Source organism: Nomia melanderi, chromosome 1 (genome assembly GCF_051020985.1).
Source record: "Nomia melanderi isolate GNS246 chromosome 1, iyNomMela1, whole genome shotgun sequence".
Taxonomy (NCBI): Eukaryota; Metazoa; Arthropoda; class Insecta; order Hymenoptera; family Halictidae; genus Nomia; species Nomia melanderi.
The window spans coordinates 32,292,616-32,305,094 of record NC_134999.1 but is presented as its reverse complement, the minus strand read 5'-3'; the positions used below and the strand labels follow the sequence as shown (position 1 = coordinate 32,305,094).

The 12,479-nt window shown below is 41.1% G+C and overlaps 1 long non-coding RNA gene across 1 annotated transcript; it reads right to left on the bottom strand.

Annotated features, from left to right (window-relative positions):
• Positions 1-2,108: 2,108 nt before the first annotated feature.
• Positions 2,109-7,820, bottom strand: LOC116428486 (uncharacterized). The gene is made up of 3 exons (XR_004235265.2): positions 7,747-7,820; positions 2,595-2,745; positions 2,109-2,222 (listed from the first exon to the last, which is right to left on the bottom strand). It is a non-coding gene; the product is annotated as an uncharacterized LOC116428486 (long non-coding RNA).
• Between the last annotated feature and the right edge of the window lie 4,659 nt (positions 7,821-12,479).

The following is a 12,479-nucleotide window of genomic DNA, read 5'->3' as shown; positions in this document are numbered from 1 at the left end:
GAACGTAGCGTTGTTCATTCATCAAGCCGGCGGTTACGCTACTCGAGTTACACCACCGCCTCAGCGTTTCCGCATTTTTCGTGAAACGAAGTTCCGATGGACGGGTTTCTCTCCTTATACAGTAACAACTGAATCGAATCCAATCACGGAAGCTGACTCCTGAAAAATAATATCCATTAACGCTTAATGTGCAACAAAAATGTGAAAACACGAGGAATTCATTATTTCACAGGTAATTACAGTTAATCATCGGAGACTGTCGCACTGACTTCTTCATATTTTCACTTCACTTTTCACTGTAATTTCTCATTACGTCAATTTTAATCGTCACTCCAAACACGTAAGAATATTTACCATAAAAATCTTGCTCCCGAATATATAACTTCGATTCATTGAACTTTCTTGAACCATGAAATATTTAAACACATCAAACACAGTTGTACCTCTAGAATCAATATCTTCATTGTTAACATACATTTATACCAATCTAAACATAACAATAATTTTCCACGATAAACAGAAGACTACGCCGAAGCACGCAACCTCGAAAATTTCCGAGTAGAAGACAGATAACAAAAGCTTTCCCACAAACCCCGCGTTAATTCACAATTGATGATAATCGAAAACAGTGACCGTAAAGCCAATAAAACCGCAGTATCTCCGTCACCGCCTCGAAACTTTAATTTTAATCAGCCGATCGCCAATAAAGATCACGATCGGGACCCGTTCCGTGCGCCTCGATCGAAGATCGAAGAAAATTAGAGGGAACTGTGCCTCGGGTCGGTCAGAATTCCGGAATAGTCGATTCCAATAGATTACAGGTTTGATTAACCGTCGGTAGATTGCACGAGCATTACCGTCGGCTCGTAAAAATGGGGGAAAGCGACGGGAATCCGTGGCGAGGGCAAACACCACAGTTTATGGTGATTGAAATTTTACGGAACGGGGCCTGCCTCGAAGTGTAAATCCCGGCGCGAAGTGTAAATCTCACCGCGATGCGGGATTATTAAACGTTTCATTGTAATTAACGGGTGGAGAGACTGGTACGGATTAGGAAATCTTAATTAAAATTTTATGCCGGTTAATTTTCAGATGGTCGTTCGTCAGAGAGGGGGGTGAAGGGGTACCGTTGCTGCCATCAACGAAACCTTTCTCTCGAACTATGGTCTACCGTCGACTGTACGAGGCAAAAAGTCCGACGGCTATATCATGTTTTAGACCGTGATAGCATCGATGGATGCTTCTTGCGCTTCCGGTATGCGTAACACGATCCCCTCTGTCACATTATACCTGATGTTTTCGAAGGAATTTTGAAATTAAGTGCATACTTACAGTTTGATTTCCTCATACTTCAATTGATCATGCTGTTGATTCCTGAAATATGGATAAATAAAATGTTTACTGTTAGAAACTCGTACAATGTGTTGATGGCTATAGAGTAATCGTGTCTATACTATATGTACTATATTTATTATATTTTCTCGTTCCAAGTTATATTATCCAATGGTTTGTACAATATTTTAAATATAATATTGTAAAAGTACCTTCCTCTGTGGGTGACAGTACGTGACTAATAAAATAGAATAAGTCGAGGCTGATCGAAGCCTCCGCTTCGTTATGTTTTATCGAATATCATTTATGGTAAATGCATAAACCTCTCAGCCTAATGGTAACCATTCCGCGTGTTACCTTAAAAGAAATAATAATTCGGAATTTATTTCATTCGCGAGCCGTCCGGCTTTGAAAAATCCGCCTTTTTCCAACCGACACGTCACGTAACTTTAATACGTACGACTTTCTTGTAAAAGTTCCACGCAACCTCCGTCGAATGGTGGCTTCTCCGATGTCCGAGCGTACGCGAGCGCGCGTGTACTTATCGAAAACACGTCCCGTAAATTCAGTTCCAAGTGGATAGCATCGATTAAAAGCTTACAACTCGCCGGATCTTATCTCACCGCGTGGACACGTGGGCATACGGGAGGCCACGGTTGCAGTCGTCGTTCAATCAGACATTCCTGGCATTCGAATTTCTATTAAAACGCCCGTAGCGTACAGTGTGCCTTCCTGCAGGCCATTTTCTCGGCTGGAGCCAAGGAAACTCCCTTTAAGACCGGCAACCGGCTGAACATGGGAGTATTCGTGCTCCGTTAAGTTCCTCCGTTCGTTCTTCCTCGGTTTTAAGAGCGAACACTTGGAAGATGAAGAAGCAATCTCACTGGAAACTTTTTAAATTCCGAATTAATGAAGAACTGCCGAGGATGAGTTTAGAAAGTTATTAATTTCCATTGAAATCCGCGATCTGGAAGTAAATGACGCTTGACCCCTCGTCCTATAATATCGTGTCAGGATGAAGATTTCAAATAGAATGTAACAAACATAGATATTATTCAATTTTTTTGAGTTCAAACTGTGCATTATTCCTCTGTTATCAATGATTATACTTTAGATCAAATGTTGGCATAGAATATGCCTAGAATTTTCCTCTTATATTCAATAAGTTATCAATAACAAGGTACTCAAATCAGTCGTATTAAACAAAGAACTCATAGGGCAAAGGGTTAATCGACAAGTTACAATCAACTGAATCTCCAAACCTTCAAATAACATTCACCAATTATTCAACAATAATTACTATTTCACTTTACAATTGAAATTTCTCAGTATTCGCTGAGTTAACAGAACCTTCCTCACATAGCTCCCTCAGAAGAATCTCTTCGCGTAGACAATGTTCCGCCCATGCACGATCTGGAAATAAAGGACGCTCAATTAACAGCTTACAATCAACTGCATCTTCGAACCTACAAATAATACACACCGACCAGTCGACGATAACTACTATTTCGCTTGCCAATTGAAATTTCCCAGTATCCGCTGAGTTAACAAAACCTTCTTCACAAAGCTCCATTGACAAAAGCTGTTTACGCGCACAATGATTCCGCTCATTCGCGATCTCGGCCAAGTAGCCAATAATATCGGTTCCAATAAACATTCATAACAATTAACATCCGATGCGTCGGATGTATATTGTTGCGCGCAGATGGCGACGCGATTCCTGCGGTCCGTGGGATTCAACGATAAATCGGCCCGACCCATTTCGTCGGCATTTCACGTGCCGCGTTTTCGTTATTACCGCATTCCGTGCCCCGTACACGGCGGACCACGACCGGTCGATTCGATTTACAATACGCGGGGCCGCGTTCCGTGATATCCCGCGATTCCGCGCGCGCGCGCGCGGACGGCGCGTGATGGCCCGGCACAACGATCCTGCGCGCGGAACGAATCGATACGGCCCATCGGGGCCCTCTCTACTTTGTGTTACCCGGCCGTTTCACCTGGCCCCGCGACCCGTTGACCCTACACGTCAAGTACGTCGAGCCCTGGCCCAGCCTCGAATCACGAAAATGAGCGGAGGCATGATTTATAATGGTGTAATGGGAGCGCGGGATGAACGCGAGGCCGCCATTGTCGGGCTGCGTGGCGTTATTGCGGCACGACCTCGGCCTCCCCGTGAGCCGAGTACTCGGTGATTCAGAAAAAAATTAGGAAATCGAAATGTTGTGTTGGCTTGCTTGGAAAATTTTGTCATTGGAATTCAGTTGCCTGTTTCTGGTCTGAAGTGTTTCTTGAAATGGATGTTGATTATTTGAGAGGGTGGGTTTTTGGGCGTTGATATAGATAATGGTGGATGTTTGTGGATATATTTTTCTTATCCATCTTTGGCTCTACTGTAGGAAAATATTAGTTTTGTATTGTAAGCATTCGAATGACATTGTGAGAATATTTTTTGAATAGGAGAATAAAGTAGTGTAAGGATAGTTAGAGATGAAGGAATAGTGCAGAGTAGAGTAATAGATTAAACTTTCATGATGTCATCATCAATACTATCTGTTCAAAATGTCAGTGGCATTATTCACTGGAACCTGCAGATGCCTAGACACTGTTAACTACAACCCCCTAAGGAAATACTGTAAAATACTATCGCGATCATAAATTTCAGCAAAGTATGTAAGTCTCATATGAAAGAAATGCAGCTTGTCTCTGTCGTCCAGCTTTCCCTAGGAAATCCCTTGCTCGACGTACGCCACCAGAATTAATGTAGCAACTGTCCTTTCGCAAAATCATTCCTCAGAAAGTCTGATGATCGATACATCCAGTGTCCTTTTATTTCCAATTACCATCACACCTCGCGAACCCCAATTCCCCTATTCAATTCAGCATTAATTTACAGTTACACTCGCGAGTGCCAAGTGAAAAGATCACGAAATCGTCTTCTATAATTCCCATACTACCAAATCCATCTTTTTCTTTCGCTTTATAACAAAATTTAGTGAAAATGTTGGAATACTCCCCGCTTTTAAATCAAACAACTGATTATTCATAAAATTCTCGTAAAATAGACCCTAAACTCCTATAAAAATTGACAACAGTGAAATTCAAGCGGCTCGTTTGCCCAGTATAAATGTTTAACCCCTTACTGTAAAATGACAAACGACTAAAGTTACAGGTAACACGTTTTTACATGTACAAAATTTGTGCAGCTCCTAAGTGAGAATAAATTGGCATAACAGTTACCAGTACCTTGTCACATTACTTTTAATCAATATCCTGTTAATCAACAAGATGTGTGAGTCATAAAATGAAACACGTTTTCTTCAATGAAAATAAAATACATCTATTACGCACAATTTGTCATGATTCAATCGTACCGGAAAGGGTTAATCACACTGCGAGTCGTATTATTACGTTGGCAGTCTAAGGGTTAAAATTGAAATTCGTTTCATCGCGGACGTATCGGAATTTTACTATCGTCCCCGAAGCCCCCGGCAGCGCGGCGAACTGCGAGCAACAAATTGGCAAACTCCAGGGGAGCCTGCGGATTGACCGTCGACGTTTACGACGGTCAAGGGGTTGAGTGGGGGGAGTGGGGGGGCAGGACGAAGGGAAAATGTAGCCGTTGCTCGGTTCTCGCGCCTCCGTCATCCGTGATTCTCGCCTTTACCCATTGGGGTCGCGCGTAAATTTACGTTCGCCGGCGTTCTTCCAGGTTAGGCGACTTCCTCATTGCCGTTCCGCGGTATCGCGACACGGAAATTCGTTATCGACCGCAGCCTGCGAAACCGCGGCGGATTTATCGGCCGCGTTCCCATGCGGCGTTGACAATTCACGTCAAATAAATTCGACGCCTCCTGCAACGAGTTGCCTCAACATTGTATTGTCTAAAGTCTCAGCGATCAAACTTGAGTAAATTGTATAGCAGTTTATTGTTTCGGAGACAACGCGTGTAATAATTCACCTTCGACGGGGCTTACGAAAGTTTATTGATTATGTTTCGGTTTGGAAGAAACAATTTCAGTTGCGATGAATGGGCTTGTTTTGTGGGAAATTGATTGAGCGGTTTGTTCTCTGGGATGTTATATATTCTGAGATGAAGCAATTTGAAGTTTGACTATGGTTAAATATGGAAAGTTAGTAAAAAGCGGAAGGAATTCTATGTATTAATCGTAGGTTAAAAATTCTATATTCAAACTGTAATTATATTTAAAGAATAAACTGTATTCGCAGTAATGTCTCAAAATTCGTAAAACCTCAAAATTCGATTAATTCATCGTAATGTGTAGCAGGTACTTAACTCGTGAAATAAGTAATAACCTTGGAAGGTAAATAAAGCTGGTTTGCTGAAATCGTCTATTGTATAGGAGACATGCTCGAAGAACTAAAAAGTCCGAGGAAGGATATTGTATTACGAAAATTGTGGCCATAGAAAATTGAGGGCCGATTCTCCACGCTCGTTCGTCTCGAAGTTTAAGGGTAGTTCGGATATTTATTTCCGTTTTTTCAGAGAATATTCCTGTCCCTTGTCCTCGTACAAAGCGGTCGTGACATGTGACAAGGCGGGACATATTTTCGAGAGGCACGATTCGCCTGGACCCGAAATTATGATCTTCCCTACCACGGTTTCCCGTAAAGGGAACTTAAACGGGACAATAATGGTTATTTATGAAATCGTTGAATGGCGATTGGGGCCGGTGTCTTCGGCGCGGAACATTGCTCAATATAGCGGAAAGGGAATAGAAACCATCACGAGGCACTGATCTCGAAAGAAAACTCGGGACCGTGGGCTACGATCGACGACTGGAATGAAAATTGCAAACTTATGGCCTCCGCGAACCTATTCACACCGTTACCTGGACCTCCTCGTACTCGAAACGCAGCTGTTTTACTGAAAACGTCAGAATTTGACGCAACAGTCCTCTTCTCGTGAAATTATGAGGTATTATGATCAGAGGAACAGTTCTATTGAAAAATTAAATTATTAAAATTTAAAGAAACCATTGGAAACATATTTTGTACACTTGCATGATCATTGAATTGAATGATCGAATAATATAAAGGTAATATGAAAATTTCTATTAACAGTTGATGATTCAATTGACAGATTATCATAGGTGCTATATTATACGTTATAACTGTTAAACCCGTAAAATATTGTGTTGAAAATATTATACGATAAGGTGACAACAACTGTTAGTTGAATGGTAATGTAAAATCAATCGAATAATGATTTATCTCGTCGTAATACCGGAGATTCAATTTTCATCACAACAGATATTTTTTACTGTCAAAACCGCATCAAAATCAAAATTGATCCTTTCACCAGCTTTCCAAAGAAAGTAGAACGCGCTGAACTTTTGACGAATTTTACGATGCGCCACTTTGTTAACGTGTACCGATCGGAATCACGCGCGAGAAAATGGTTATCTGGCACCGAAAATTATTCACCGGTGGCAGACTATGAATTACGAAGCGCGGTAACACGGTGAGATCGATTTTGTGCCTTTTCTCGCGAGGTCGACGGTTACCGATCAAGCCGTTACACCGATCGGTCTTCGTATCGTAATTAAATCGTATTTTCAGCTCGGTAATGGGCCATCGAAACACGCACAATGTTTCACTGGACGTCTGTAACCTTGTACCGTTAATTTACTTTTCAATTTTCGACTCGTAAAATAATGCAATTTATTACGATGAACGATGACGGAAATCACGTTGATTCATTCGTCGATCACATTGATTGATTCCTTTTAATGGGCTCGGCTCATCGGTATTCGAGCGTGTGCCCTTATCAATACCGGATCGCGCGTCCAATCTACCGGCGAAATTATCGTCGAAATTATGGACAGTGGTTAATTCATTAAACACGCGGCCAGAAGTATTTCAATCATACCCCGCATTATTTTGTGAATTATTCGGGAAATTACAGGCCGAGCAACCCTTTTAAATGTACCCTGAAAAGAGAACAGCCATTCCACGTACGACGATAATGATAATGATGATGGTCATCATCACGATGATCTTGATCACCGCGATGAGCGTACTTAATTGTACATTGTCTGTAATTATGGTAATAACCGCGTCTCAGCGTGTACATTATAGGCGTCGTCGAAATTTCTCGTTGAATAATAGATGAAAATATCTCAGGGTAAGTAAATTGTATGCAGAGGAAACTCGCTTGCCTATACCTCAACCGATATTTTATCAATTCAATATCCTTTAACGTCACTACAAAGTTTCAATATTTCTACGCGTTAACCATTTTTACTCGAAACTAAAGCTTAATATTCGCAATATTAATATTATACACGAAGATTTTCCTTTCTACTTATCCTACAAAAAATTAAGAACGTCGAAATGAAAAGTAACCAAATGAAATGTTATTTAGTTCGAAGATGAACATCCATCACCTACCCGTGTCGTCGTAGTCTCAGAGATACCCCTCTTTTCCTCCCTTCAAATCCTCAATTATTCTCAATATCCTTCCCCGCCTCTCCAACTTCATCATTCCCTTTGCTCTTTTCAATTCCACTGCACTCACTCCATTCTGCGTTCCACGGACGTCTCCCTGCGCCTCGTCCTCTCGGCCTCCTTCCTCCTCTTCGTCCGACTCGCTCTCACCCACGTCTCCCTTTGGCCTTCGTGTACGAAGGGTACGGTAGGATACGTGATTACCAGCAGCCTCCGTGGCAGCAGACATCGGGCAGAGGTTAAGGGTCGTCCCGCCTCGGCTTACCGGCCAGGCCGCGAGTAATTGCAGCCGACTGCAATCCCGGAAAACCGCATCCTGCCTCGGTCCACGGCGAAAAATTAAGGATAGTCCAGACTGAGAATCTTTGATAATAAACTATCCGCGTATATTATCTACGGACAGTCGAAAGACCTCGACAAGTGATTTATGTAGATTGTCTGTGTTAATAATTAAACCAGGATTAAGATACAAAATTTATTTTTCAATTTGAAGATGTAATATTATTCCTTTTAAAGTATTTTACACATTGTGTGTTCTTTCAATGAATTGGGAACTATTTATTTTACCTCTATCAAATCAAATGCCGACATAATGGCGACTTCGAGCTTCCATACCTAAACTCGAAAATTGTAAAGCGATAATTTAATTATTTAAATAACAAGATATTTATATTTTCTTAATAAAAGGAGTTTTCAGAAGTTCAACGAATTATCATCCCCAAAAGGGTTGATGCAACTGATACTCAAACACTCATGTAGTTGTATTAAAATAATTAGATGCATACATCAGCTAAGGTAACATTAAAACACCCGTATAATTAGCTCTCGTTTTCTCCTGAAAACAGAATATATGTTTATCAGCGAACTGGCTTAAAACCGTTTCATCCCTCGCGATCGACAGACTATCATTAAATCCATGAATTCCAAAACAGCACAAGTTCACTTCTCAAAATTACCAATATATATTACCCGTATAACGATTTTCAGCTTCCCCAGATTTATTTAATAATATTAAAAATGTCTACTGAAAATGTACGTGTACCGAATGCTTGCAACAGGAATCATTGAAGAAGATAACGAATGAATGAACGAAGTTGAAAAGAAAGATTGATTCTCAGAAAATGTTGATTAGCTGATTTGTACTATTTTGGGGTTCGTGGCTTCAATTGTCAGTCTGAACTAGCCTTTACGCGCTCCACGTGAATGGGCGCAACCTTCCGTGCCGGACTTTCGCGCGGACGCGAGAAAGTCGCCGCGGAATCCGCGGCACGGCACCGAGAATATAATCCGAGGTTCATCGTGAATATTACCGAGGCAATTACACGACGAGCGGCGGCGAGCGTGGCTGACCGGTATCCACCAGACAACTCCGCGAATTACGATTTCCTCCTGGCACTTCTGACACACCTGATTGAATCTCGATGACTTCCGGCGGTCTACCCGCCGACGGACACCGGTGAAAGTACCTTTATTTTAGCATTGATTAATCGTGCCGATCGACGGAAGCCGTTGAACACCGCGAATACCTTCGTACGATTAATTGGTACCGCGCCGGGGCTTTGTTAATTGTGGGAATAACGTTTCCTGTATCGGAAAGAATGGAATTATCGCGTGCACGTATATCGATTTTACTATTTTATTCGACATTAATTGGCACCGTGTTGGTTCGTTAATTTCTTTCGACAGAGCTTTCTACGTTTGGTAGGATTAAATTGTTGCACGCTCGTCGGTGATGTTTTGTATTATTCGGAATTAATTGATACCATGCACGCTCCGTTAATTTCTTGTTACGTTTCCTGCATTTGACACGGAATTAAATTGTGAATCCGTACTCGCTTTTCCTTTTCTGTTGCAAATTAATCGAGTCTGGCTTGCAACTCTCTATTTCTCGGTTCTTCCTGTTCATTCGTTTGTGTATTATTTATAGGGGAGGATCTTAGAAACGTTTGTTGTGTTAGAGGAAGGAGGTAAGGGTCGCGGCAGGTTTTATTTTTGAACGCGCCTCACCTGGAGCCGGAAGTTCAACCCTCAACTCCGAAAACCAACAATGTTTCCTCGAGAAACTGAACGGTTGTGAAGGTGTCATTGTTGAAAGCGTCCGGTTTTCAATTAATTTTATGATTTTATTCAAATGAAACATTCGTCGCTGCGTTTATTGAGAAGGTTCTATTGAGATTGTTAAACATTTCCTCGTGTGGACTATTATTTTAGAATGTAATTTCATATCACTGAACAGAGTGGATCCAGCGAATGTTTTAATTCAATCGATTTTCAGTTACTAAATGAAGAGGCGTTTAATAAAGTCACATGATCACGCGTGGAGAATTTTCGCCCCCTTCCCCCTACGGAACAGGCACCTGCGTCACCGTGCCCCCTATTTACGACGTATCAGGTGATGGTGAACTCAAGACCGTTTTACCGAAACCGGTAATTTTCCCTTAGGCTAAAACAAGATGCAAATCTATTAAAATTTCCTGAGAATGAATGCGCAACCATTCCCTCGGCTCGTGAAAGCTGTCGCTTCTTGGCCCAGAGAAAATGCAGTTCAGGAACTTCAGAAGAAATTGCGTGGAAAAGTGCTAGGAAGCATTCTTGGGCCAACTACTTTACATTGTTAATGTGCGGACTTGTTATTGAAAGAACCTACAATGCCCTTTCCGTCTTCCACGGTTCATTTATTCTTCCGAGAGCGAAAGGAGGGAAAGATTCTACAAGGAAAGAGGAAAAGATGGTTTCAGTCGTAAAAATGTTAATGACGATAAATGTTAAGAAAGGAAATAACTTCTCATGGTAAATTAAGAAGATAAATATCCCTATAATACTTATATTAGATTATAATTATTGTACTTGCAATAATTACATATTGACAATTAAATATTAGTTCCACGTTTAGTCTAACTGTTAAAGAAACGAATTGTAGAGAAGTTAAAAGAATTTAATACACATTATTCTTTACTTTAATATAAAATATAATATTAAAAACAGAGGAACCAAGTAATTTGAAGAATTACTTTCGTTTCAATAAATTCTAGATAGATTATGGAATAAGAAGAATTATTTTCGTTTCGATAAATTCTAGATAGATTATGGAATAAGAAGAATTATTTTCGTTTCAATGAATTATAGATAAAAGAGATAATAATAAGACGGAATGTTCTTCGCGGTGCAAGCATAAAAATGTCCCTATTAAGGTGGAGCAACGGTCGTGGCATATCGAGAACCAGAGGAATTCCATTTCACCCACCCTTTCGCCGGCACTTTCTCACAGAGTGCGTCTCTAATTGGCCGGTGGCCGCAGCTGACCATTCCGCAGATGCGACCGTTTGAATCTGGATCCGACGTAAGGCGACAACGAGGATCTAAGGAAAGTATAATTTTTCACTTTAACGACCGATGACCATCGGTGCCCGCTCTTCCTTTCAAGTGAATATGCGACAGCCACCCTTTGAATCCTCTTTCCTGCAATGGTCACACCTCCTCGGTGCTCCTTCTTTGCTCGCACACGTACGGGGGCTCACTAATGATGCGACCGATTTGCATATCAATCGCGATTTACCATCCTGGTTGCGTTATGGCTCCGTAATGGCTTTCGGTATCGCCTGGTTGCGACGCGCCGCTCTGATCCCGCTTTCACCGTATTTGGTGGGCGAAATATGAACGGACTTGGTCACTCTATTTTTGGATGTAACTGTCCCCGCTGGTTCCTCGTTGAATAATTGCCGTTTTATTGTACTTTTTTTGCAAATTCGAAGCACTCTCGGATGCGTCGAACAATTCAAACGGTTTTAGTAGCGCTTTAACCTGTTGAATGGGACATTTTTTTTACTTTTCGACAGGTTTCCGATTTCTATCTTTTTCACTGTAAAATATCATTGTATGTCGAACTGCGAAATATCGTTGCAACCTTACTAATTTTCGAGTTGCTAATATTAAATGAATTAAATATGGATTATTCCATCAATATTTATTGCAATAAAGTTCCAAATATATTTTTATAACGAATATTCAACCAAAGTTACAAGTAATAATAAAATCAAATAATTCCATTCTTACATGGTCCACAAAATTGTAATACCTATTATTTTACTCTAACAGAAGTAATTTTCTAATAAATAAAATTAATTGAATTAAATATCGATTATTCTATCAATATTTCTTGCAATAAAGCTTCAAGTATATTTTAATCACGAATATTCAACCAAAGTTACAAGGAATAATAAAGATAAATGATGCCATTCTTCCATGGTCCACAAAATTGTAATACCCATTATTTTACTCTAACAGAAGTAATTTTGTTGCCGTTATTTATCGATTTCCGTCACTGAACGGAAGGGCCTTCAGATGTTAGACGGATAGATCGTGCCTCCGCGGGGAGGCGTCAGAACGTCATACGCCTCGAATAACCACGCGACAGATGTTGAGTCGTTAGCAGGCCATTATACGAGTGTCGTCACGCGTCTCGAAAACTCGGATTTCCATGTATCCAGAAGAATCCACGGGCCTCCCGCGCCGACAATGGATGACGTCGTTTGCAAATATTCTTGTGAGGCCATTGTGACCGTCGCCAACTCCAATGCACCGGGGGACAATCGAATCAAAGAGGCTAGGCTGGCGAGATCCGCGCGGAACAACCCGCCGTTCAGACCCGCGCCCGCCCTCGAACTTTAATATTCAAA